The sequence below is a fragment of the Oratosquilla oratoria genome, chromosome 18 (genome assembly GCF_046742065.1).
Source record: "Oratosquilla oratoria isolate Oo_2021 chromosome 18, ASM4674206v1, whole genome shotgun sequence".
Lineage (NCBI taxonomy): Eukaryota > Metazoa > Arthropoda > Malacostraca > Stomatopoda > Squillidae > Oratosquilla > Oratosquilla oratoria.
The window spans coordinates 5,710,765-5,738,504 of NC_134794.1; the positions used below are offsets into that span (position 1 = coordinate 5,710,765).

Sequence of the window (27,740 nt, forward strand, 5' to 3'; positions counted from 1 at the left end):
TAGACACTGCGAGATACAAAAGCGGGACACCACGAGCGTAGCTCCCCTTCCCGTAAAATACAGTTAGGTAAATAATACATAGACAGGCAAGCAGATACAGTGATTGTCAGAAATATTTTGTTGCTTTTTGGGAGTGGGTCGCGAACCTAGTAATTAGGGGGTCGCAGCCCCCTCCCCCCAAAAAAAACACAGCAAAAATACAGAGAAGCTTTGGCCTAGGTGACACCACCTCGACTGAATTAAATCATCTGGCGCCACCTGGAATGAAATTCTCCCCCTCCTCTCCTCCCCCCTCCTCCTCCATCCCCCCTCACTTCCTTCCTCTCCCCTCCTCTCCTCCCCCTCTCCCCTCCTCTCCTCCCCCTCCCCCTATTCTCCTCCCCCCTCCTCTCCTCCTCTCCTCTCCTCCTCTCCTCTCCTCTCCTCCGTCGGCCAACATTTAGAAGCCTATAAGATTATTCATTGAACTTAAGTATAGAAGAGCTGGGAAAACTACATCACATAACAACAACTCATTGAACTGAAAAATAATACATTAGCGTTGTGCCCTCCTCTCTACTTACATGCACACGCACGTACACGCGCGCGCGCACACACACACACACACACACACACACACACACACACACACACACACACACACACACACACACACACACACACACACACACACACACACACACCTCTACACACACACACACACCTCTACACACACACACACACACCTCTACACACACACTTCTACACACACACCTCTACACACACACACACTTCTACACACACACACACCTCTACACACACTTCTATACACACACGTACATATACACACACACGTATAATCTACACACACGCACACACACACGCGCACACACAACCTACACACAAATACACAAGAATTTAAGAACAAACTAGAAGCTGAGAGATACAAAGACGGGTCACTACGAGCATAGCTCCCGTTGTCATATAATACAACTAGGTAAATGCACACACGCGCAACAACAACAACTTGGGGCCGTCCCGAATCCTCCCAGTGTTCGAAACCTAACGGCAACATAACGGCCAAGGTCAATACCACGCTGAGTGCCAAATATGGAAGTGCCTCTCTCTCTCTCTCTCTCTCTCTCTCTCTCTCTCTCTCTCTCTCTCTCTCTCTCTCTCTCTCTCTCTCTCTCTCTCTCTCTCTCTCTCTCTCTCTGTGTGTGTGTGTGTGTGTGTGTGTGTGTGTGTGTGTGAGAGAGAGAGAGAGAAAGAAAGAGACTCGATTGATTTCCCGACTGCTGAACACTACAATGGAATTTTGTTAACAAGATAATCTTTCGGTTCCCCACGAGGAACAACAAATCTATAAAACATTAAACAGACAATACTGAGTGAATGAGTTCTAAAATTAAACGCCTGCCTTGACAATGGTATCGATACTTTGAAAACATACACGAATATATATAGCGAAGTATAACTGGACCATAAAAGACGGGACCCTACGAACGTAGCCTTGGGCCAAAAGAGTCCTTGTGCTCACCAGGGCTCGAACCTGGGACCTTCTGTGTGTTAGACAGATGTGATAACCACTACACCATGAGCACGCGGTTGAGTAGCGAACTCTCTAGTGTAGTCTCTAGGGTCTCTGTGCCCGAAAGTTGGACCTGCTTTGGGATAGAGGCGCTGGGAAGCTACAGTCCGTAACATTCGAAATGTGAAACTTGTTTCTCCTATTGTGGGATCTGTTCAGAGTTGTTCTCTAAACGTTAATACTTGTTCATGGGATATTTGTGAGTCTTGTTTTTATTTTATTTTTATTTAATTTATTTATGTATTATTTTCATTTATTATTTTTTATTTAATATGTTTTATTATCATTATTATTTATATACTTATATATTATTATTTTTATTTATTTAATATATATTATTTATTATTATTATTATTGTTTTCTATTTATTTGATATATTTTTTATTATAATTATTATTATTATTATTATTTATTTTTATTTATTTATTTTTCACGTCGCCTTCTACATGGAACTAACGGAGAAATTAAATATGCGCTTTGGCCATACCATTCTGATGGAGAAATTCATCATAGTCGTTTGTATGGAGATTAACTTCAGGACCTGTTCACACTAGCGGTTTCAACCGCCGCGGTTCAGCTATGGATCAATGTAGGTGTACACACAAAACCGCGTAGTTTATCCTTGAGTATGCGGTACCGCAGCGGTTACAGCACAGATCAAATTGCTAGTGTGGTACCCCTACGGACCACAGCTACACAGCACTTTTATGTTTGGAGACTTTTTTCAAGTCCTGTTGCCCTCCGTTTCCTCTATCATCCTCGGCGCGGTATCGCCTCTAGGGCCTGTTCACACTAGCGGTTTGAATCGCGCGGAAACCGCGGCGGTACCGCATAGTCTAGGAAAAACTGCGCGGTTGTGTTTGAACGCATCCATTGACTTACCTTGTAATCGAACCGCGGCGTTTGAAGCCGCTAGTGTGAACAGGGCCTTAGGGTAGAAACGCCGGTAATTGCGGACGAAATTCCGCTAAGAGTTATGTTAACCCACACAAAATCGCATAGCGTGAGGACAGAATATTAATGTGGTGAAGTCTGCATTTGTTTTTATTAGCTTCAAACACTTACACTAATTTGTGCTTTAATTATGGCCCACGTTAGGTCCTTCGTCCTTCGATGACGACTGTCAGCCTAGGTCAAGCGTATTACGTCACTCCCATGTGTTGGGTCACTGAAGCGTTTCGGGAACATGATTGGCTCGAGCACACAGCCATGCGGCACACCATTCGTTTTGTCCCCCACTCCTCTCTCTCTCTCTCTCTCTCTCTCTCTCTCTCTCTCTCTCTCTCTCTCTCTCTCTCTCTCTCTCTCTCTCTCTCTCTCTCTCTCTCTCTCTCTCTCTCTCTCTCTCTCTCTCTCTCCCCCCTGTCTGTCTGTCTCTCTCTGTCTGTCTCTCCCCTGTCTGTCTCTCTCTCTCTGTCTGTCTCTCCCCTGTCTGTGTCTCTCTTTCTCTCCTCTCTCTTTCTCTCCTCTCTCTTTCTCTCCTCTCTCTTTCTCTCCTCTCTCTTTCTCTCCTCTCTCTTTCTCTCCTCTCTCTCTTTCTCTCCTCTCTCTCTCTTTCTCTCCTCTCTCTCTTTCTCTCCTCTCTCTCTTTCTCTCCTCTCTCTCTTTCTCTCCTCTCTCTCTCTCTCTCTCTCTCTCTCTCTCTCTCTCTCTCTCTCTACTCTCTTTCTCTCCTCTCACTCTTTCTCTCCTCTCACTCTTCCTCTCCTCTCTCTTTCTCTCCTCTACTCTCTCCTCTATCTCTATCTCTCTCTCTTTTTCTCTCTTTCTCTCTCTCTCTCTCTCTCTCTCTCTCTCTCTCTCTCTCTATCCCCCTCCCCCCCTCTCTCTCTCTCTCTCTCTCACACACACACACACACACACTAACACTATATATATGTGTATGTATATATGTATATACAAACCGAAACAGCTAAGACAAAAGGGCACAAATATGTATAGGTTGGTTGTCTTGACTGCCGGTCTCGCTTCTAGGGGGCAGTATGCCTTTTGGTATACATAGATGAGTTCCAATTAGTTTTAATCTTTCCTTATCCATTGTTAAATTCATATCGCCTCGTCTCAATCCTTAGTCCCCACGAAGTACGTGTTGACCTCGGCATTTGTCATTGTTATTTCGAAATACGTGTTCTTTTATCTTCACTTCGTGTATATTGATTCAATGCCAAATAATTATAATTATTATTATTATTAATTATTATTTTATTATTTTATTATTTTATTATTATTTTATTATTATTATTAATGATTATTATTATAGGTCAATGAGACGAAACTTAGACTACTCGTATAAGGTGTATGGACTGGTTACCAGGGCAAAATTGACGTACATCAGTATGATGTGCTCATGGTGTAGTGGTTATCACATCTGTCTAACACACAGAAGGTCCCAGGTTCGAGCCCTGGTGAGCACATAACTTTTTATTTGTACATATTTTCTTATTTTGGTAAAATGCAATTAATATGTCCATTACAATTCTTATGAAGGACAAATGTCATCTGCGCCCGTGGTGTAGTGGTTATCACGTCTGCTTTACACGCAGAAGGTCCCAGGTTCGAGCCCTGGCGAGCGCAGGTGTGTTTTTGCAATGACGTCGGTCTCGTCGCCTCAGGAAAGAGAGAAGAAAGTTTGTGTTTCATTATATTCAGTTTTCTTTGCGAGTTTTAACTCCCTTATATGTTATAAGGCTAAAATATTATGCACAGAGGAATTCGTCTTCTGATAGGCCTCCCCTCCTCCTCCTCCTCCTCTTTCTCCTCCTCCTCCTCCTCCTCCTCCTCCTCCTCGTCTTCCTCCCCCTCATCCTCCTCCACCACCTCCTTCGCCCTCTCCCATATCGTTTATGTGATTCACCATGGTCTTGGATCACATGTTGGACTAGTGATCGACAGCTATTACCCTTCCGGATGAGAGCTCGGAGCCCGCATGTAACCATCTGTGTTGCCATCTGCCTGTATTGTCCACTTCCCTTGCTTCGTATCTCTGTTAATTCACACACACACACACACACACACACACACACACACACACACACACACACACACACACACACACATACATACATACGCACACGCGCGCGCACACAAATTATCAGTTCAATCTATGGGCTCACATCTGGGACGGTAAAAGCTGTTGATCAAAAGTCCGGCACGTGATTCAGGACACATGGGTTCAGAAAATAAACATAATTTGATTCTCTAAGTACTTACGTCTACTTGAAAGCTCATACTGGGAATATGTAAACATACAAAATGAATAAATAAATATACAAATAAATAGATAAATGAATTTTAAAAATGACTGGATTGTCATGTGATGTTTTCAAATTTTGGGCAATATTACAAGCGATCACTTATGCGCGGTTGGCGAAGTTGTTTCCTCCTACCTTTAGATTAAATCTACATCCTGATAGTTTGGACTCATTGTCTCACCTCTGGTTAGTATTCAGTGTTCGCACATTCTCTGTTGTGATGGCATCAATTACCTTGAAATTTTTTGAAGATTTGAGTCACTGCCATACACTCGTGTGGGCGTGTGTATTTACCTAGTTGTATCATACGGGAAGAGAGCTATGCTCGTGGTGACCCGTCTTTGTATCTTTCAGCATCAGGTTTTTTCTTAAAATCTTGAATAGTGTTTGCACACACTGTTTCCTTATCTAATTTATTTCCAGGTATACCACTCTATGTGGGAAGCTATTCTTTTTCAGATCTCTTCTATAGTTATCCTTTTTGAGTTTCTTTTCATGTCCTCTTGTTTTTTTCCATTTGTGTGTGTGTGTGTGCAGTGTGTATAGTGTATGTATGTAAATTGTCAAAACGTCAAAAAAAATATGCGATTCTCACTTGGTTTGACAAAAAAACTTGTAACTGCGCAATTTTGCCAGTTCCTGCCTGTAGTTATGCTTTTGTATATACCCGTAATTTCATTGTCGGTAATGTATAGAAAAATATAACCCTATTCCCGTAATTATTTTATGTATAAAGTGGCGTCTAATCTTTTGGAGAAACTTATAACGAAACTGTGTAATGGTAACATCCAGTTGTAATGTATCTTTTTTTTTTACCTTGTGAAAGGGTTTAACAAATTGGTGAAATTTAGGGGTCTCCCACGCACAATTCTTGCCATAGGACCATCGAAAACGTGTCTTGTGCCCAAGCCAAGTAACGTAATTATTATCGAACAAAATCGATTGAACAGTATTTTTGGTAACACTGTTTCTCGTTGCACCCTGTTTTGATGTTTCCATGACAACCCATTTCGCTATAAACTTCGTATACTTTGAGGTCTCGAACTCAGGCTGTAAAGTAGGGGTGGGGGAGTCGTCTCCTTGGGAAGTTGGTGGGGGTGGGGACGGGTTCCGTCTCGTGATCGGGGAAAGGGGCGATTTTCTTGGCTGTGGCCTTGACCTTGGCGCCAACAGAGCTGTGGACTTGACCTTGGCGCCAACAGAGCTGTGGACTTGACCTTGGCGCCAGGAGAGCTGTGGCCTTGATCTTGGCGCCAGGAGAGCTGTGACCTTGATCTTGGCGCCAGGAGAGCTGTGGCCTTGACCGTGGACTTGACTTCGCCAGTAGAACTGTGGGCTTGACCTTGGCGCCAACAGAGCTGTGGGCTTGACCTTGCCGCCAACAGAGCTGTGGCCTTGACCTTGGCGCCGACAGAGCTGTGGCCTTGACCTTGGCGTCAAACAGAGCTGTGGCCTTGTCCTTGGGCGCCAATAGAACTGTGGACTGACATTGGCGCCAGGAGAGCTGTGGCCTTTACCTTGGCGCCAGGAGAGCTGTGGCCTTGACCTTGGCGCCAGGAGAGCTGTGGCCTTGACCTTGGCGCCAGGAGAGCTGTAGCCTTGATATTGGCGCCAGGAGAGCTGCGGCCTTGACCTTGGCGCCAACAGAACCGTGGACTTGACGCCAATAGTGCTGTGGACTTGACTTCGCCAGTAGAACTGCGGGTTTGACCTTGGCGCCAGCAGACCTGTGGCTTTGACCTTGGCACCGACAGAGCTGTAGCCTTGACCTTGGCGCCAAACAGCTGTGGCCTTGACCTTGGGCGCTAATAGAACTGTGGCCTTGACATTGGCGCCAGCAGAGCTGTGGCCTTGACATTGGCGCCAACAGAGCTGTGGCCATGACCTTGGCGCCAACAGAGCTGTGGACTTGACCTTGGCGCCAACAGAGCTGTGGACTTGACCTTGGCGTCAAACAGAGCTGTGGCCTTGACCTTGGCACCAACAGAACTGTGACCTTGACCTTGGCGCCAACAGAGCTGTGGACTTGACCTTGGCGTCAAACAGAGCTGTGGCCTTGACCTTGGCACCAACAGAACTGTGACCTTGACCTTGGCGCCAACAGAGCTTTGGACTTGACCTTGGCGCCAACAGAGCTCTGGACTTGACCTTGGCGCCAACAGAGATGTGGCTTACCTAGTGGCTCGTGAGGGGGCGGGGGACGGGGGTGGGGGTTAGTCCGTGGGGGTGGAGGAGGCAACGGCTTCGGGGAGTCTTGAGTTGGTCGTAGATATTTTGGTACAATTTTTACCCAAAATCCAGTCATCCCGATATATGGCAGTTGGCACGGAGGTTGTCTTGTGTTTAAGTTAGCAACCATGGCCTCTAATCGTAATCCTTACACGTTGGATATCAGTGTACCAATCTACAGGTGTATAAATGCCTTCCTATGAGGACAAGGCTGCATGCATAAGCATAAAGAACTACAAATGCGGGGAATGAGCATGTTGCTTGAGCTTTCGAATTATAGTGACTTCGTTTGTGGGGGAAAGGTAATTGTATCTTTTCTTAAACAAGCTTTGTCCCTTGATAGTCCAGACTCCATTTTTGCCAACCAATTCATTGTAAAATTGCTGTGTGCTCATGTTATCGATTACCTTTCTGAATCTTGAATCCCCATCAGTCATGATGACCAGTTTTTTTTCGTAGGACGAATAGTGCACTCGTTAAACATCCATGTTGACTGTCTACTTTTGAGTGAACTTGCCTTTCGGCCAAGTATTTTGTCATCGTTATTTCATCATTCATATAGGCACCATCCCTAATTTCAGTCGATAGTTAAGATTGACAAGAACTTGTACCTACAAAAATATATACAGTATATATTTGTAAACAGGTTGTAAGGTGTGTTCAGTTGATGCACTTGTAATTAGTTACCTGTTTCAATTTTACCAAGTATTGTCTGAGGACCCAATGGAAATAAGCTTAAATGCTTTTTTGTGTCATCCTCGGCATTTGTAATTGTTATTTCGAACCATTTGTTCTTTTCATTATCTGCACTTCATGTATATTGATTCAATGCCAAATAAAATTGTTATCATCAATGTTATTATCAGCATCTCTAAATAACATAAAATACTAATGCTTAGGAAAATATCTATATATTATAAACCCATATTCAGCAGGTAGTCATCTTATACCGTGGCCTTGTGGCGCAACGGATAACGCGTCTGACTACGGATCAGAAGATTCCAGGTTCGAATCCTGGCAAGGTCGCTGACTCCTTTTCGATTTGCTCTTGCCTGTGGTTACCCAAAGGATGGGGTCACCGGAGACATATTTAAACTATATTTTCCATTGTTAAAAGGGTTGGTTTTGTCACTGGAGTCATACCTACGGTTAATGTTGATTGCAGATCAGGGACGCGAACTCGGAACTGCTTCGCGATACTCTGCCACTCTACCATTCCGCCACCAGTCCAGGGGCCGAGGGAGGAGGTAGAAGGCATCTAAATAGTACAGGTTAACAATGAACTATCAAGGACTATAACTTGAGTCCCCTCCCCTTTTCCCTGTCCCCAAATGTACCCCCTCTTAGCTATATTTATTCTCTCACTCCACACTATCATTCTGCTGAAGGGGACAACATATAGTGGTCGAAATATACAGATTTTCTGCCCATCTTATATCTCCGACAGTGGGTTAACAAGCCTCAATGGAGTACTGTATACAATTAAAACTGAAAGGTTATGTTCCCGACAGTTAGCCAGAGGGTGTATCGTGTGGACGACATAACGGCGTTACTGTCATTTTGGGTTGTTGGAATGCGATGTTAGGGTCGGGTCGTTATATTCAACGGAGCGCTGACGTCGTCGCCGTCCATAGACAGACTGTCATAAGCTAAGCCAAGGATCAGCCAGTAGGGCGGGGGTACATGTAGGAGCGTTGTAACAGTCCTAAGTCAGTAGTTTTTAATCTTTTTCAATGCCCGTTCCCCTTGATTATCTTAAAAAAAAAATATCGTACCCCCATCCAGTATAGATATAATGCAATAAAAATAATGTTTGCAGTATATCTACAGTAGATGGGGGTACGAGTTTTTATTTTGTTTTATTTTATTTACTATAATTTTTATTTGGGAGTGAAATATCACTCCCACGGACTTTGAGCCCGTAATAAGGGGAGGTGGAGGGAGGAAAGGCGCCATTACTCAGAAGATGTCCTAGGCGAAACGAAAGTCTCTTGTTTCGTTAGCAAACAAGAAGTTTGATTGTCATGGCATAAAAGGAAAAGTGTTTGAATGGATTAGAGTGGAACAGTGGCAGAAAATAGAAGGTCACTATTAACAGTGTAAAATCCAAATGTGGGAGTGTTATATGTGGAGTTCTCCAGGGCTCAGTTATTCCTTTATTGTCCATTATGTATATAAAATGGCTTGTGTGTTCCTGCCATTTCGTCACACATTTTGTTGTGTGGACCAGAGGATAGGGAAAACATCTGTTGCAGTCACTACAGTAACCATGTAGTGAGCGCTGAAACTATCGGTCGTTTTAAGAAACGGTTAGACAACTTCATGGATAGGGATGGCAGGTGGTGATGGACATGGAACTGCCTAGTGTAGGCCTTGTGGTCTCATGCAGTCTCCTTCATTCTTTTGAAGCACTGAAAGAGGATGCAGCTTCTTGAGCTGCCTTGCCGGCCCATTTGTTTCCGGGAATAGGAAAAAAAAAAAGAGTCGCGAATGGATAAAGTAGATCAATACATACATACATACATATACCAAAGGCTTTTTCCCCTTACACGGGGGGTAGTCAAAAAGAAAAAGGCATAGAAACCACTCCCACCCATTCCATCCCCTACACACACCACTCCCCTCCATCCTCTTCCCTCCCTCATATCTTGGCACCTCCTGGATGACGGGTCATCCATGGATCTTGTCCACTCCCCTGGGTCAGAAGCAGTGTCGCAAGACACCACACACCCACAGCAAGGCCGCTTTATTAAATCGGCGACCCCCCCCCCTCTCCGTTCGAAATTACAATTACAATTGCCGAGGATAACACAAAAAAGCATGTAAGCTTATTTCCATTGTTGTAATGACTGCCATTTATTTTATATTATTTGTTTATTATATGCTTGATTTTCATTTGTTATTAGTTATACGTCAATTTGTTATTATTTACTGTTTAACTATACCTATGCATTTATTTAAATTATTATCTATCTTCTTACCAGAAGATAAATAATTATAAATGCATAGGTATAGTCAAATAGTAAATAGTAAATAATAAATTGAAGTATAACTAATAAGTGAAAATCAAGCATAAAATAAACAAATAATATAGAATAATGGCAGTCATTACAGCAATGGAAATGAGCTTACATACTTTTTTGTGTTATCCTCGGCAATTGTAATTGTAATTTCGAACGGAGAGGGAGGGGTCGCCGATTTGATGAAGCGGCCTTGCTGTGGATGTGCTGTCTTGTGACACTGCCTCTGACCCAGGGCAGTGGACAAGATCTAGGGATGACTCGTCATCCAGGAGGTGCCAAGATGAGAGGGAGGGGAGTAGAATATGTAGGGAATGGAATGGGTGGGAGTGGTTTCTATGCCTTTTATTATTATTATTATTTTTAATACCCCTCGTGTAAAGGGGAAAAAGCCTTTGGTATATGTATGTATGCATGTATGTATTGATCTACTATATCCATTTGCGATTCGTCCCCTTTTCTATTTGTTTATTATATGCTTGATTTTCATTTATTAGTTATACGTCAATTTATTATTATTTACTATTTACCTCTTTACTGTTTAACCATACCTATGCATTTATTTATATTATTATTTATATTACTATAATTTTAATTTATAATTATACATATTTTTTCACATTCGACCTAGTTATGGACCAAAAGGTCTCCTGTCTGCAAGCTCCGCCTTTGTAATCACGGAAGAGGTCAGTTGTTAAGATTTAGCCGAGGACTCGAAGGGGGCGATGGGTTCCGATTCTCTGCGTAGTCACACTATGTGCTCATGGTGTAGTGGTTATCACATCTGTCTAACACACAGAAGGTCCCAGGTTCGAGCCCTGGTGAGCACAGGTAGCTTTTTCTGATTTACCTGGGCTGTCGAGTGTGTTTTTCGGATTTCCTGTGACCCATTATATGTAATTATCGTTTCGGGTGACAATGTGTGTATTGAGAACACAAGGATCATTTAAGGCAACGGTTCTTTATCTTGGGGTACGAAACCTTAAACCTGAGGATACGAAACACAGCCCGTGCAGTGGTACTGTATATTTACCATGAGAAAGCATAATGTGCATTCATTGTAACCTATTAATTGACATTTCTATATTGAAATAAAAAAGTACCTTTGTTCAGTAATTGGATATATCTAATAATTTCTCAGCAAGGTTTGTATCATTAATCTTTTTCATATGTTTGCACTGTGTTTATATTGGATAGTGGTACGATTTTTTTTTTTTTTTTACACCACTGGTTTAAGGAAACTGATTTGAACACAACTTTCGCATTGTAGAGCCTCGGTCGAATAGAATGTTTAAGTCAATATTGTTGAAAATGTCAGTGAGAACAAATCATAATCTCTGCGTAGGTGATTTCTCTTAGATGAATATGGGCTGGTGGCAGTCATTAATGTACTAATCGAGAATAATCGGGAGATGGAAAGATGTCCATAAACTCAATATGCGAGACTTCTTAGTGTCTTAAAACGAAAGAATAAAGAAGTACGAGATGACCAAGCCTGGTGTAAAATATAATCTAGAAGTAACAAGATACAATGATAAGACACAGATTATAATGACAGGTTTTTAAAAGAAAAAACTGGAATCTGACAAATGATCGATTAACCATTAAGAGAGGGTTTCAGATATCTTCACAGTAGACGTAGAGTGCGGGGTGATCTAATAGAAGTGTTTAAGTGGATCAAAGGTTATAACAAGGGTGAAGCAAACAAGGTCATCATAATAAAACAACGGGGCAGGACTCGCAGTAATGGGTATAAACTGGACAAATTTAGATTTAAGAAGGAAATAGGCAAGAATTGGTTTACTAATAGGGTGGTCGATGAATGGAATAAACTTAGTAACCATGTAGTAAGCGCTGAAACTATCAGTTGTTTTAAGAAACGATTAGACAACTTTATGGATGGGGATGACAGGTGGTGATGGATACGGAGCTGCCTAATGTAGGCCTTATGGTCTCTTGCAGTCTCCTTTATTCTTATGTTCTTAATGTGAACGAGTAGCGTAAATGGAAGTTTAGGAATTTGGTCACACGTTACGAGATTCGTTAAAAGAGATATCGAGGGGGAGGGGGAAGGTGATTGCTCATGAAATGGATAGAACCTATTTGAAATGTAATAGGAAGGTCCTATGTACATGCGTCTCGACATAATAATGGGAACATATTAAGGTAACGGGGGGGGGGTCTGGAAGTAAATTCTTGTATTAGGCAGATAGTTCAGGTTTGTGGTTTGGTGAGATGCTTAGAAGTAATTTAATGAACATTAAAAATAGTTATGGATAATTGAGAAAGAAGTCAGAAGTTACTGTCAAATGAAAAAAGGGTTGACATATTTGTATCTCATGTCTCGCAGCAGATTGGATTTTACCAAATGCAAAGTAACGTGAATGCACGGGTCAGTACCACATGATAATTAGGTAGGGAATCGCGAAAGCTTCTGTGCCAAATGGGACCCATAGAACCAAAGTTCAAATAAATGTTCTCCGAATCGTTGGTATAACTCAAAGGATTACATAGCGGAGCATACCGACAGGAGACCTTTTGGTCCATATCTAGGTCGGATGCGAAAAAATATAATCATGATAAATGAATAAATAAAAATATAATGTAAATAATAATAAAATACATAAATGCATAGGTATAGTTAAGTAATAAACAAACAGGTAAATAGTAAATAATAAGTTAACATATAACAAATAATAAGTGAGAAGCAGATAAACTAACAGACAAATGATAACAAAAGAAATAAACAAATAATATAAAATAAATGACAGTTATTACAGCAAGTGCATGTAATGTCCATATCATCCGTAGTTGAGACATTGACAGGTTGGCGTGAGTGGGAAGAGGAAACACAGGTGTCATGAACCGAGTTTATCCCTGACTACTTTCGTAAAATGTTAAAGGTAGAGGTAGAAGAGAAGCATGTTGAAAGTCTGTAGATTGTGGACCTGCAGATTAGGTCCACATTGTACTGAAAAAGACCCATACAATAGGAGGAAGAAGTGTATCGTCTGAGTGGCAGGTTGGTAAGGTAAACTCAGAAAACAGTTGGATTTTTTTTCTAACGTTACTTCCTTACCAGGACTTCCTCAGAGGGACAGTGGAAGACCCTCAGAGAGGAAGTCTTGGTAAGAACGAAAGGTATGGTAATTAAAGCTCTTAACTGTTTTCTGTCTTTACTTCACTACCCTGCCGCTCATATGTCTTCCATTCTTCAAAGTATCATGAATTATTTATACATTGCCGAGGGTGTTACAATATACCGTTTACTAAGGGAAAGTGTATGCAATATACAACATTAGGGAATATCCCACGATGGTCGAATATGATAAGGAAGGTAATATTTTCACCCAAACTTTTTTGCTTTATCCCAAATTACCCGGTCCAAATTGAACCAAATTAGCGTAATGCGATTCAATTTAATTCATGCTAAACCTAACCAGGCGAACCAGGACGTGTCTACCAGAATTATGCTAGGGTAGGTCAGGTTTTATATTACCATACTGATAATAGTAATAGGTGTCGAAAGCATGTGATGAGTTATTTTGTGTATTTACATTACCTATGATGTTTGGGGTCCATGTTTCTGTTGGAATGATATTTCTCAGTGGTAGGCTATTGGATCATCGTCTCACTTTAGATCTTTGAATATTTTGACCTCTTGGCCTTTCGTCTTTTTAAAATTAAACTTGTTGATTGGTTGAATTTAAGGGAACAGAAAAAAATGAATTCGGGAAGTGATGCAGGGATTTAAGAGGGAATAGTGTTTGTGATTACATGTTTGCTGCTGCTGTTACAGTTAGAAAGAAATTGATTGTAGAAGAATGTTGAGCTGAAACTCAAACTGGGCATCGCTGTCTTTAGGGTTAATGGTATGTGTCCTTGAACAAGATTTAGTTATTGATCGAGTTGTACCAGGCTCGGTGAGTTGTATTTTCGTTGCGAGGATTAGAAGTGGAAGATCGATTATTGGCGACCTTGCCAGGATTCTGACCACAGCCAGATTGCTTTGTATTGTGGAAATTATTAACAGTAGGAGTAATGAAAGGTGACCATGTCTGTTTAAAGCGAATAGGAAAAACTGACAGTCGACCTTGCCAGGATTCGAACCTGGAATCTTCTGATCCGTAGTCAGACGCGTTATCCGTTGCGCCACAAGGCCGATACTTTCTCCCCACAACAAAGTTAACAGATTTTTCGTTAGTTTGAATTGGGTTTTCTATTGTATTCGACAGAAAATATATTTTAAGTAGCAAGTATAAGAAAATATATGTTAAGTAGCGTGGACATTGAGTAGGTTGCTTTATAAACTTGAATCTTGTATTTTGTTTCATAATTTGAAAATGTTTCACTCGACCTTGCCAGGATTCGAACCTGGAATCTTCTGATCCGTAGTCAGACGCGTTATCCGTTGCGCCACAAGGCCGTTCTTGTGAATAGTGCATGGACCTCAAATTCGAAATTTGAGTTAGTGAGGGACTACCTGTAAACGAGAGGAGGTTCGGAGTATTCTTGAGCTGAATAAGAATCATCTGACGATTGTCGATGTCTCTAAGGATATTTGAAGTAAGATGTAGCCATTGAGTAGCGAGGATTTCTTTCAACTGAATAAAATTTGTTGGCTCCAAACAGAATAGTATACTTAGCTATCAGGTTTACATGATAAAGGACTGATATATATTAGGAAAATATGTATGACAGAATGAGTAGAAAGGGTGGTGAGGTACACACACACAAACACACACACACACACACACACACACAGACACACACACACACACACACAAACGTAGTTTTATTACTAACGTTTCGTCCCAAGAGGACTTCTTCAGAGTATATAGAAATGCGAAGCTTATTTTTTATATAGAAATGTAGATATAAACTTTATTTCTCCTCTGGCGATTTTCTCTTGAGTCGCTAACACCCTGATGTAAAGATGTCTCACAAATAGAATAGACGGGTTGCAATCAGAATTTATATATAGGTTGTATAACGAAACTAAAAGTACATTCTTGTTGGTTTTTACTTGAGGTATACTACAATGGCCATTGAATGAAACATGCGATTCTTACCCGTGCGAGCCCCTCTCATGTTGATGTAAGAACATAAGAATAAGTACACTGCAAGAGACCATAAGGCCTACACTAGGTAGTTCCATGTCCATTACCACCTGTCAACCCCATCCATGTCATTTAACTGTTTCTTAAAAGCTATATTTTCAGCGCTCACTACATGGTTACTAAGTCTATTCCATTCGTTGATCATCCTATTAGTAAACCAATTCTTTCCTAATATTTTCGCCATCACTACCATCACAACCACCGAAAACCAAAATATGCTGGTATATACCAGATGCTTTTCAGCAATGTACCTGTGGTAATGAGTAACGGGAATGCTGTGTCGTGGGCGTAGGTATTACCTTGAGGAACGAGCGTTGTTGTGACCACTTCACCATAGAAAGACTTGACGATTACCTTAAGATTCAATTTGCATTGTGCCAAGAACACTTGGCCAATATGTCATCAGTTTTGGAGGAAGAAGTCTTGGATTAATGGAGTAATTATTATAATTACTCCAAGACCGCTTGTGGTTAACTCTTCAGAAGAGGTTAGGTAGAATCTAGAAGCGTGCTCATGGTGTAGTGGTTATCACATCTGTCTAACACACAGAAGGTCCCAGGTTCGAGCCCTGGTGAGCACAAGGATGTCTTTTAGAAGGGAAAGGGAGACCTATGTACCTGCTTTACATCTCGTCCCCCTCCCCCCCCTCTCTCTCTCTCTCTCTCTCTCTCTCTCTCTCTCTCTCTCTCTCTCTCTCTCTCTCTCTCTCACACACACACACACACACACTGCTATAGACAACTGGAGCAGTTTGCTGAATTGTTGATAGATTTTATCTTTAACTGGGTTTATTGCCAAAGTAAATCAACATAAAACTCTGTTAGAGAGGGAAAGTAATTAAATACAAAAAATCTATGAACAAAGAATCCATTGTATACAATATTTCTTACGTTTGCGTTCTAAGAATTAAAAAATCAACATAATATTCTAATACTTTATAAGAAAGGAAAATAGCCATCAACACAAAACTTGGACTCAACTGATCCACTCTAATTGTATACCACAGCAAACAGAGCCCAAGAAGGGGATTGTCATAACAAGACAACAGGGCAGGACTCGCAGTAATGGATTTAAATTGGACAAATTTAGATATAAGAAGGAAATAGGCAAGAATTGGTTTACTAATAGGGTGGTCAACGAATGGAATGGACTTAGTAACTATATAGCGCTGAAACTATCGGTTGTTTTAAGAAACGGTTAGAAACTTAATGGATAAGGATGACAGGTGGGGTAATGGACATGGAACTGCCTAGTGTAGGCCTTATGGTCTCTTGCAGTCTCATTGTTATTTCATACTCGTATGTTATCCCAACAAATAAGAGAGGAAATCAGGAAAGGTAATGAGAAATGGACTCATAGCCATCTATCTACACGAAAAAACAAGGAAATACAAATAATTTCACAAGACAAACATCAAACCATAGAAAAGGGGATGAACATACATGGAGACCAAGGGTACAGTCTAAGAAATAGACTTTCATAAACTGGAAATAATGCAACATAATATGCAACACTGATCCTTTAACAGACGCAATGAACTAACAAATATATACTATCAACTAAGTCCTCACATCGTACTCCTTAACAGCACTGGGGTTAAGAATAACAATAGAATGAAGATTCATGGGTACGAAATATATTGGCAAAACACGAGTGATAAAATAAATGGTGGAGTAGCTATTGCTGTGAAAATAGGTCTACAACAAAGGGCAGTCATGGACTCTGATGACTCCGCCCAAGCAGTATAGATCGAGACGAGCAGAGGCCGGTTGACAACCGACCACTACCTCACAGAACAAATCACAGCCAACGAAGTGAAAACTGTTATCTAAGGGTTCAAGAACAAATCCCCTTGAGAGAGAGAAAAAAAAATACTCTCACAACTTCCGAACAACATGGTTGATAGATTAGCCCACGGCTAGTAATATTAAACATTTAATTACTAAGCATATGATCCCAAGAAACATATTTGAATATTTTATTGCTAAGTTTCTTTACCAAATATGTTATATGGTTATCTGTACTAATGATAAATTTCATATGGAGACCAAATGTCCAGTTTTTTGTTAACGAAGGAGACCAGATGTCAGGAGACCAAATGTCCCGAGATCAAATGTCTGGAGACCAAATGTCCAGAGATCAAATGTCTGGAGACCAAATGTCCAGAGATCAAATGTCTGGAGACTAATGTCTGGATCACTAGTCTAGCCACAGGTATTTCCCAACACCATTAATAAACGCCACAATCACCCTTATTCCAAAGCCGGAAAGAGCATCAAAAGAAGGTAGAACATTTCAGACAGATTTCTTTACTCGAAGTACCAGCAAAGATACTAGAAGAAAAGAAAAACAAGGATGAGGCACAATACAACCCCAGGCAATATGGATTCCGACTACTCCGTGGAACAACCACCACCAAAGGATTACAAAGGCGGAGCATGCCGACAGGAGACCTTTTGGTCCATAACTAGGTCGGATGCGAAAAAATATAATGATAAATAATTATCATAAATAATAATAAAATAAATGCATAGGTATAGTTAAATAATAAACAAACAGGTAAATAGTGAATAATAAATTGACATATAACTAATAATAAATTAAAATAGAACAAGTAATAAACAAAAACATATGAACAGATAGCAAACACAATGTCATCACGTCACCAATGTACATGAGTACTTCGAGACGTTAACAAAGCGTTCAGTAAGGTGTGGCATTATGGACTGAAGCCCAAAATAATCCGACTGCAGCTTCCAGAAGAACTAACTAAACTCCTGTGCGGATTCCTAATAGGGCGCACAGCGAGAATACGATTAAAATAACACAAAAGCGAAATATTCCCTCTGAAGAGTGGTCTACCTCAAGGATCTTGTTTTTCACCAACACTATATATATATATATATATTATATATACACGGTATACACAGCAGGTATTCCCATTACCACGGCAAACAGCGACCTTATAACGTACTCGTACTACATAACACATATTATCACATATCCAGGAAAATCGACCAAAATGATGGCGAAGCAAGTAGAAAGAACTATCAGCCAGATCATGGAGTTTGAAAAGAAATTAGAATAAAAATGAATCCAAATTCGAGGTGATCCCAGTTGCGAAGTTCAGCCCGACACCAATAACAGTAGATGAGACCATCGAATATTCCAAATCTGGCAAATTACTGGAAATCGAGTAACCCAGCGGGGCATACTGATCCATGTCAACGACAAATTGAAAAAGGGAAAATCCATCGCGGCAAAACTTAGGAAATCCAAAGCAATGTCAGAGAAAGTTAAAGTACACATATACAAAACCTTAGACCAATAATATAATACCCATACGCCATCTCAATACTTTATCGTAAAACCAACTACAGAGCATTCAAAGCAGGCTCCTCAGGTTTGGTAGTGGTCAAACTCACACTATTTCATGAAACAATCGAAGGAATCCACAAAAGAACCAAAACAGAACCTCTCGGCATCGGACTCCACTGTATGACAAATCAAACTTGAAGGCACCGCTACCCCAGAGCATCTGAAAGGAAACGAACAAGAACTCAACCCCATGCCTGGTGGCCAAAGAGAAGGGCCCAGACACTATCACCACATCCAGTATACATTGTATCAGACCAACCTAGTAGCTAAGTAAACCACATTGGAACTACACAACTAAAGAAGAAAAATGGGCTGGCTTAGCTACTCCCAATGAATACACAAGGGGTATCGTCCTCCTCTTTCTACACACTGTCCTTTCCTTCCAACTTTGTATACGACTATCGGGCCGTGATCCTTCTCCTTATTTATACTCTTACCTAGTAAAAAAAAAAAAAAAAAAAAAAAAAAAAAGGAATCGATAAATCATTGTGGGACAGTATCCACCTGTATGTGGGAAAAAGTGATATGGGGTAATGTCTGTGAGAAATTTCCTGGATTCGTGATAGTTTTACCCAATGTAGACTAAGACAGGTCATCAACATGTGTTTACAAGATTTTTTTCTGGTTGTATTGTGCATTTAGTCATGAACATATCAACATGTGTTTACAAGAGTTTTTTTTTTTTTTTTTTTTTTTTTTTTGCGGTTTGCTGGTTGTATTGTGCATTTGCACTGAAAGTGCACTAGGATTCTCAGGTTCGTTTGTTCAACTTTCCAAGTGGTTAATACTACACGTGTTTTTCATTATAGTATGTGAACATAATGGCGTAGGAACATTCAGAATGAGACCATAGTTTCTTTATCCTCGGAGAATAATTCTGCCTCAGTCAGACCGAGATTGTAATATTTGACAACCCCCGACATTAATGTACAACTTCAAGATCTCGAAACACTTCCAAAGCCATGACCACACATTGTTACGTAGCTGGGATTGATATGGCCGGTAGCTTAGGTCATTGTTACGTTGCTGGGATTGACCTGGCCGGTAGCTTAGGTCATTGTTATGTAGCCGGGATTGACCTGGCCCCACGCCCGCCCCTTTAGTATTGTTTCATATAACAGCATGTTCCGCCATTAGGGTGTTGTGATGTGATCTTCCCTAAGTTCATTGTCATGTGACATTCTCTTTATATTGATTCGATCATTTGTCGGGAAGTATTCATTTGACTTTGACAATGAATTTTTTTTTTTTTTTTTTTTTTTTTTTTTTTTTTTTTTTTTCAATCTTGTATTAATGTGCTAGTCTCCTTTGCGAACTTTATGCATAGACTTCCACCTGCAATACGTCATTTTGTTGGCAGCATTGGACAAGTCAATAAGAAACTCGTGAATTGTTATCATGTTATCTTTAGTACAGCTGACACCACACGGGTCCGAAGACACAAAAAGTGTGAAGTGGGGGGGGCCTTGGATGCGTACCAAATGTTGAGACGTGGAAAATTCGTATCAAGGCAAAATGCTACACGACATAATGTCCACGGACAAAAAACTACACAACATACTGCCCACAGACAAAATACTACGCGATATAATGTCCGCAGAAAAAATTCTACACGACATAATGTCCACAGACAAAGTGCTACACGATATAATGTCCACAGAGAAAATGCCACACAATGTAACGGGCACAGGCAAAATGCTACAGACTTAAAAGACCACAGACAAAATGCCACAATGTGAAAACTGGACAAAAGGACAGGCGTATGTTTACATTGTGCAGTCGAGTAAAGTGATTAGATGACCATGGGAGGGAACGAAAGGTAAATTGGTTGAGGCATGGAAAAAAAAAAGTGGTAAAAGTAGTTAAGAACTTGGAGAGAACGAAGATAAACAAAGAGGTGGAAACAGTTTTGCGAAGGCAAGGGGCCTCTGGAAATGGTGCACTCGAGTAAAAAAAAAAATAAAGTGATGACGTGGAGAGGTTAGAAAGGAAGAAGCAAGGAGGATTTTTTTTATGGGGAAGGGGTTAACTATCAGATAACTTGTTCCACACAAGTTACAGTGAACACTATCTCCAATTCTCGAGGGCATTCAATAAGCTAATTGCCCGGAGTCAGCCAAAATAAAGACATAACCCAAATTGTGGTTAGATTGATTAGTTTTCATAGATTTTGTTTGTATTTAGTAATTAGTGTAATGTGGACATCAATCGGGGTGAGGTTTTAGAGGTCATGTATTAGTTTGTTAACGGGTTAAAGTTGTTAAAATTCTGTCTATTAACCTGAAACTCGCAGACCTTGTATCATCTGAATAGAATCGTCTTAATGGAGTGAACTAGATTTTACTCAATGATTAAATCTAATTAGTCGCTTTCTAACGAATGAAAAGGATTAGCGTTTGGCAGACCAACATTCCTAAAGCGAAGAGGCTGCGTGACGTAATTTCATATCGTTGGGACCAAATTTGTTGCGAAGGCGTCTCTGCTAAGTGGCGAAACTTTGGTTAACCTTCCACGAACTCCAGCCCGTTCCATAAAGCTGCACTCGCCAGGGATCGAACCTGGGACCTTCTGCGTGTAAAGCAGATGTGATAACCACTACACCACGAGTGCGGTGCGTGTTAAGGTATTTTGTACAAAAATAGATGACCATGGGTAGCCATAGGTAAACACAAACCTTTAGACGGAAGTCTTCAAGATGGTGAACAAGACTCCATGGAAGTGGAGGGTTCCTTGTGTCAAAGAACTGCCTGGAAAGAGACTAGATGGGAATGGAACGCAAAATAGGAGATGAAGAATGGTTTGCTGTTGACAGCTTCTCCATATAAACACGGAAGAAAAAAATATAGAAGAAAAGGAGAAGAAGGAGAGAGCCTACGTACAAAGAAACTAAAAGCTACCTGTGCTCACCAGGGCTCGAACCTGGGACCTTCTGTGTGTTAGACAGATGTGATAACCACTACACCATGAGCACATACCAACGTACAGGAGTTGCATCTTGGGCATTCATAAATAGCCCCCAACAACCTGACATCAGGTCTTCAACGGGATGGCATACATTATATTTTTTGTTATGGTTACCACCAGGTTGATTAAATTCAAGATCACAATTTTCGTTAGATTATGAATAAAAAGCTAATGTTATGCTTGGCTGGCATTAAGATTACAGTTAATGATAATAAACTGTGGACGTATTGCGTCTTGTAGCGTTGCCTTTAATCCAAGCAGTGAAAGGTACACAAGAATGAAGGTGATTGCAAGAGACCATAAGGCCTACACTAGGCAGTTCCATGTCTGTTACTACCTGCCATCCCCATCCATAAACCTAATCCTGAATTTAGATTTATTAATATTTACCTTCATCTATACATAGTAAATCACTTATTATTATCTATACCCAAAATTGAATCTTAGAATTTAACAAATCGGCGTCTATGACCTCTGCAGTTACGACGCCAGATAAACTTTAATCAATCAATCCCCATCCATAAAGTTGTCTAACCTTCCCTTAAAACAACCGATAGTTTCAGCGCTCACTACATGGTTACTAAGTCTATTCCATTCGTTAACCACCCAATTAGTGAACCTGTTCTTGCGTATTTCCTTCTTAAATCTAAATTTGTCCAATTTAAATCCATTACTGCGAGTCCTGCCCTATTGTCTTAATATGATGACCTTGATTGCGTCACCCTTGTTAAGGCCTTTGATCCACTTGAACACCTCTGTTAGATCACCCCGCACTCTGCGTCTTTCCAGAGAGTGTAAATTAAGGTGCCTAAGCCTCTCTGTAAGGTAAATTTCTGGGCCCATGTATCATTTTGGTCATTCTCCTCTGTACTGATTCTAGTGAATTGATGTCCATTCTCAGTAGACGGGTGTCCCATCATCCACAAGGAACTGGGGTGGGGGGGACCAAATGGATGATGGATGAGAGTGTGGTTGTAAGTGGTCATACCTTGGCTGGCTACCTCCCGTATAAAGGGGAAGAGGCCATTGGTATATAGTGTTTTTATGGGTTATATATTTTTTAACGAATTGGAATGATTTTAAGTTTATTAACCTGAAGCTCATGGACCTCGTATCAGCTGAATAAGATCGTCTTGGGTGACGTAATAATAATAAAAAAATAATAGTAATAGTAATAATGATGATGATGATAATAATAATAAGAAGAAGTTTGGCAATGAATCGATATACATGAAGTGCAGATAATGAAAAGAACACAAAGTTCGAAATAACGATTTCAATTGCCGAAGGTAACACAAAAAAGCATGTAGATTTCATTAACTTTATTAACAATATTCTCGAATTAAATCGTCTGGCCCAAGCTAGACCAAAATTCCCAAAAGAAGAAGGGATTAGGCGAGGTAGTCAGTAATCAGCGAAGAGTCTTGTTCAGAGATGAATAAAATCGTCTGGCGTTGGAACGAAGTTTGTCATCAAAGCGAAAGCGTCCCCTGCCGTTGCGTAATTTTTCGTCCCACGAGCGTCTAAACCCGTTCCATAAAGCTGCACTCGCCAGGGATCGAACCTGGGACCTTCTGCGTGTAAAGCAGATGTGATAACCACTACACCACGAGTGCCATGCGTGCTTAGGCATTCTGTACAAAAATAGAGTAGCATGACCGGCCATAGGAAGGTCCGAACCTTCCTTCACGCAAGTCTGTTGTGACCAAACTCAGTTGGGTGGACACCAAAATCTGCGTGAAAGAAGACTAAATGATGATGGAGCACAAGAGAGTAGATATAGAATGGTTTGTACGGAACAACTACCCTATATGACTTAAGGGTAAAAAAAAAAAAAAGAAAAAAACAACTGCAAAAGAAAATGAGGAATGGTTTGTACGGAACAACTACCCTATATGACTTAAGGGTAAAAAAAAGAAAAAAAAACTGCAAAAGAAAATAATGATAAATAAAAAAGCTACCTGTGCTCACCAGGGCTCGAACCTGGGACCTTCTGTGTGTTAGACAGATGTGATAACCACTACACCATGAGCACATTGTGTGGGATGTGCGTTGTTTCTTAGATGCTTCCTGTCAACTGGAATCAGGTCTTCGTTGGAATGGCTTACATTGTATTTTTTGTTATGGTTAGCATTATATTGATTAATTCGGGTAAAGATTTTCCGAAGGTATATTAGGACCATTATTTTCGCCAGATTATTACAAATTGAAGACCAGTGTGTTTGTATTGTATACCATGCTTACCTGACAACAGGATACCTTTAGGTCCATAATGAGACTCGAGCGAGGAGGATACTCATTGCATATCATTATACCATTTCAATATACCAAGGGTTTTTCCCCCTTGCAAGGAAGGTAGCCAAGTCAGGATGCAAGTGCCCACTCCCACGCACTCCACTCCCATGCACTCCACTCCTATCCACCACATTTTCCTCCCATCTTAACCTCTCATGGATGACAGGTCATCCCTGTATCCCGGTCACTGTCTTGGGTCAGAAGCAGTGCAGCAAGACACAGCACATCCATAGCGAGGCCGCTTCATTTAATCGGCGACCTCTCCTTTCCTTCATGCAGAAAAAGGGAAGACGGGGAGAAATCCCTCTGGGCTGCGTCAAAATGTTCATACATAACCACTTCCTACTTCCCCATAATCACAGTATCATCTATACACAACCATTCTCCACTCGCCCCTATCTCCAATCACCCTATCTCCTTTCTTGCTCAACAAATATCCTCCTCTTGCTCAACGCCCCTTTCACCCCACCCATCCATCTCATCCTCGGTCGTCCCCTGAAAAGCTCGCTCCTACCTCTCCTTTTTTTTCAAATCTTTCATCTCATTCTTTCCATGTGTCCAGACCATCCCAATACTCTTTCATCAGTCCAATCTGCCATCTCCCTTTCCATCCCACCGCGTTTCTCACTGTATCCAACCTTGTAACCCCTACCATATTTCAGACATTTCATCTCAAACACGTTTGAATTTTTTTTTTATGCTTCTCTTAGAATTTAGATTCCATGTTTCTGCCCCATACAGTGCCTTCGGCACAAATACCTTTATATAGTCTCCTCTTTGCATCCATTTCCAGATGCCGATATCTCTTGACACTTTCCAATCCTCCCAAGGCATTTACTTGCTTCTCTCAGTCTACAATTTACTTCCACCTCCACTCCCCCTTTACAGCCACATGCGACCCAAAATACCTGAAGTTATCCACTTCCTCCAGGTTTTCTCCTTTAAGACTAACAATTCACTGCCATCATCTCCCCTTGTACATCTCATCACCTTACTTTTACCCACATTTACTTTCAACTTTCTCCTATCGCACATACTCCCAAACTCTGTCTGAAACTCCCTTCTCTGACCCTGCCACAAGTGCAGTATCGTTAGCAAACAACAACTGGCTCACCTCCCACTTTTCTCAATTTTCTTTAACCATCTCCATTCCCCTGCCCATTACCCTCTCCTTTACCTCCCGCACCACCTCATCCATGTGAAAAGCCATGATCATCGTTACTGTTTGTTATATTGGAAAAGGCTTACTTCTTAAGTAACCCCAAAACAATTTTTTTCACTTGTCGATAGTCTTTTTCAAATTATTGTCAATTTTTCATAATATTCTGTTGCAACATTGCATCAACGGTATATATATATATATATATATATATATATATATATATATATATATATATATATATGTGTGTGTGTGTGTTACAACCAGTCTTTAATGTCAAGTTGCCACTTAACAGTTTTATTTTATTTATTTTCAGATTGATGTATGGTTCCACTTTGCTCTATATTCTTGTTTTCTATTGATCATATTTAGATTTTAATCGATGTATTGCTCCAGCTTGGTCTCTTTCATTTAAGGTATTCCATGGAAAACTTTGTGCTTGTGTGTGTGCGCGCGCGCATGTGCATGCATCTTAGGTGACCAAAACCAAATGAAGATCATTTCTTTCCCTCAGCGTGAGCCACCTGTTTCTAGCATTGCTGATCAAGTTTCAATCTAGTGCTGGCCAAGGAAAAGGTACCGTTGTTTGAAATGGATAGTATGTATACAAATGGAGTTTTGAACCCACCAAAACGGTAATGTACTTAATATATTTTTGTTGTTTTGTATAAGGTAGGTTGACTTTGATGTTGATTCGGGTCTTGATTCGGCTACCCGTCTTGTAGCGTTCCTGTAGCCGAGGCGAACTCGCCGAGACCTACACAAGGTAAGGTAACATCTATTGTGGACCTGAGTTTGACTTATGGTAGTCACATCTTAGTAGAAGCTAGTTTTCTCTGATAAGTGTTCTCAGCATGACAGATCACACGTTGTTGTCAGCATGATTCAAAACGTATAATTGTCTGAGTTTATCGCATGTGTGTGTGCGTGCATTCCTACGTTCTCGCCGGGCAGTGGAGCTTCGTTGGGAAAATCCACGTCCTACAGGGCTGCCCTGGCCACAAAGGACGTGGATATAGCCCTCTTGCAGGAGACCAATTGGCCGGTCAATCGGCCGATCCGAGTCAGTGGATACCAAGTATACCATACAACTCGGTATCGGGGTGGGGGGGGGGCACTCAGGCTCGCTATATTGGTTCCAAGTGAATCCGTACTCGCCATGCGGTGAACGAGTAGAGGCTTTGGTTGCCAGGATCGCCCTTGCCCGGGGCATCCTCATCTTGTACAATATATATCGTCCTCGAGATGGTGAACTGACACCTAGGGAGATGCTCTCCCTAGCTGGCCATGAACCCAGATTAATTGCCGGAGACTTTAATGCACGCCACCCCATCTTCCGCTCCCTCCGACGACCCAATCCTACCGGGCACATCCTAGCAACGTTTCATGGGGAGGTACCTGAGGTCACCTTACTGAACTCGGGGAAGGGCGCCAAGAATGAGAAAAATCCCCAACCTCCAGTTCAGGATTCCATTTGAGGAATAATTTAGGGGATTTATGAGATCTAGATATTGTATCAAGAAACGAGATAACGAAGTCTTGAGTGTTGGTACGAAGCCGTAGTCGGTGTTTTTGTACATGGATACGAACACGTTCGATAGCCATGCGGAGCTTAAATCAGTCTCAAGCCCGGGACCCCCTCCATAACAGGGAGGAAATGGGTCGAGGGTGTGTTACCAAACACACGTGTACACACAAACACATGGGGTTATTGAACATGTGATCGAAAGAATATAGGTAGAACGTGAAATTTGTGAAGTGAGGTTGTGGCCGAGAATGTGCTCTCCCAAAGATAAAGTAAAAGAGGTTAGGTTAGGTGTAGGTAAGGTTAACATTGGATAAGTGGCCAGAAAGTTAGATCGTAAGAATCCATGTCCTCCTAACTATGCCATTAGGCGTCGAATTATATAACTTAATTACGCCATTGTGTGTTGAATTATATATTTCTACCTTGAACATCGTTGTTTCAAAGATAATCATCCAAGTTGGGTTTTTATTTCAGGTCCAACAATTTAAAATCAATTGTGTCTAATGTAATTATTGAATATAAGACCTACATATATTTTTGTTGTATTTTTGTTACAGTTTAATAATTAACACAGTGAAAACTAGAAATATACGTTAATTACTCATCCTGGATACTGCTACTATAAGTAACATCAGAACGCCCTTAAAGTAGAATGAAATAAAATGGTGTTTGGTGAAAAGATACTAGAGTCAAGTTATGTTTGCATTGTGGTAGATTTGGGTGGTGGCAGCGATTACTGCTAAAATGTTAGACTTAATATCATATTTCCCAAATCACCATTATATAGACATATTTGGTTTTTCTCATAGTTGGTGCTCTTGAAGGAACATTGTTTTATAAAGGCGTTATATGCATATCGTCCATCTATTAATTAAACATTGTGGATGCCAATGTGGCACTATTTTTGGCGGCAGCTGTGCCATTTTGGCATTACATTTTTAGTGTCAGCGTCTGGTACTACAAAAGTAATGTTCGAGGCAAAGATACGATCGAAGGTGAAATTAACTTTATCCACCTCTACTTTGATTTGAATATTAGTAGGATTAAAGCCAAAAGTAATGTTGACTGTTCGGAGTAAAGATAGATCGATTGTGAGAGTTTTGAAGAAATTGGAGAGTATGATTATTTAAGTCATATAGTATAACTTGTTAAAGATAACGGGAATTAGATTGAAAATACGTATCAGGGTTGTTTGGATAGTTGGTGGATATAGAAACACCATGGGA

General features: G+C 40.8%; 1 long non-coding RNA gene and 12 other non-coding genes across 13 annotated transcripts in view; 6 read left to right on the top strand and 7 right to left on the bottom strand.

Annotated features, from left to right (window-relative positions):
• Positions 1 to 1,510: 1,510 nt before the first annotated feature.
• TRNAV-AAC (transfer RNA valine (anticodon AAC)) lies at positions 1,511 to 1,583 on the bottom strand. Its single transcript has one exon. It is a non-coding gene; the product is annotated as a tRNA-Val (tRNA).
• Positions 1,584 to 3,911: 2,328 nt separating this feature from the next.
• Positions 3,912 to 3,984, top strand: TRNAV-AAC (transfer RNA valine (anticodon AAC)). Its single transcript has one exon. It is a non-coding gene; the product is annotated as a tRNA-Val (tRNA).
• An 87-nt stretch (positions 3,985 to 4,071) lies between these two features.
• Positions 4,072 to 4,144, top strand: TRNAV-UAC (transfer RNA valine (anticodon UAC)). Its single transcript has one exon. It is a non-coding gene; the product is annotated as a tRNA-Val (tRNA).
• A 3,859-nt stretch (positions 4,145 to 8,003) lies between these two features.
• Positions 8,004 to 8,076, top strand: TRNAR-ACG (transfer RNA arginine (anticodon ACG)). The gene has a single exon. It is a non-coding gene; the product is annotated as a tRNA-Arg (tRNA).
• A 2,751-nt stretch (positions 8,077 to 10,827) lies between these two features.
• Positions 10,828 to 10,900, top strand: TRNAV-AAC (transfer RNA valine (anticodon AAC)). Its single transcript has one exon. It is a non-coding gene; the product is annotated as a tRNA-Val (tRNA).
• A 3,259-nt stretch (positions 10,901 to 14,159) lies between these two features.
• On the bottom strand, positions 14,160 to 14,232 carry TRNAR-ACG (transfer RNA arginine (anticodon ACG)). The gene has a single exon. It is a non-coding gene; the product is annotated as a tRNA-Arg (tRNA).
• A 191-nt stretch (positions 14,233 to 14,423) lies between these two features.
• On the bottom strand, positions 14,424 to 14,496 carry TRNAR-ACG (transfer RNA arginine (anticodon ACG)). The gene has a single exon. It is a non-coding gene; the product is annotated as a tRNA-Arg (tRNA).
• Positions 14,497 to 15,697: 1,201 nt separating this feature from the next.
• TRNAV-AAC (transfer RNA valine (anticodon AAC)) lies at positions 15,698 to 15,770 on the top strand. The gene has a single exon. It is a non-coding gene; the product is annotated as a tRNA-Val (tRNA).
• Positions 15,771 to 21,105: 5,335 nt separating this feature from the next.
• Positions 21,106 to 21,178, bottom strand: TRNAV-UAC (transfer RNA valine (anticodon UAC)). The gene has a single exon. It is a non-coding gene; the product is annotated as a tRNA-Val (tRNA).
• Positions 21,179 to 21,466: 288 nt separating this feature from the next.
• On the bottom strand, positions 21,467 to 21,539 carry TRNAV-AAC (transfer RNA valine (anticodon AAC)). Its single transcript has one exon. It is a non-coding gene; the product is annotated as a tRNA-Val (tRNA).
• A 1,536-nt stretch (positions 21,540 to 23,075) lies between these two features.
• On the bottom strand, positions 23,076 to 23,148 carry TRNAV-UAC (transfer RNA valine (anticodon UAC)). The gene has a single exon. It is a non-coding gene; the product is annotated as a tRNA-Val (tRNA).
• A 346-nt stretch (positions 23,149 to 23,494) lies between these two features.
• TRNAV-AAC (transfer RNA valine (anticodon AAC)) lies at positions 23,495 to 23,567 on the bottom strand. Its single transcript has one exon. It is a non-coding gene; the product is annotated as a tRNA-Val (tRNA).
• Positions 23,568 to 25,498: 1,931 nt separating this feature from the next.
• Positions 25,499 to 27,740, top strand: part of LOC143035025 (uncharacterized) — a 132,907-nt gene continuing 130,665 nt past the window's right edge. The window contains exon 1 of the long non-coding RNA XR_012967287.1: positions 25,499 to 25,562. This is a non-coding gene — a long non-coding RNA (uncharacterized LOC143035025). The remainder of the gene's footprint in view (positions 25,563 to 27,740) is intronic.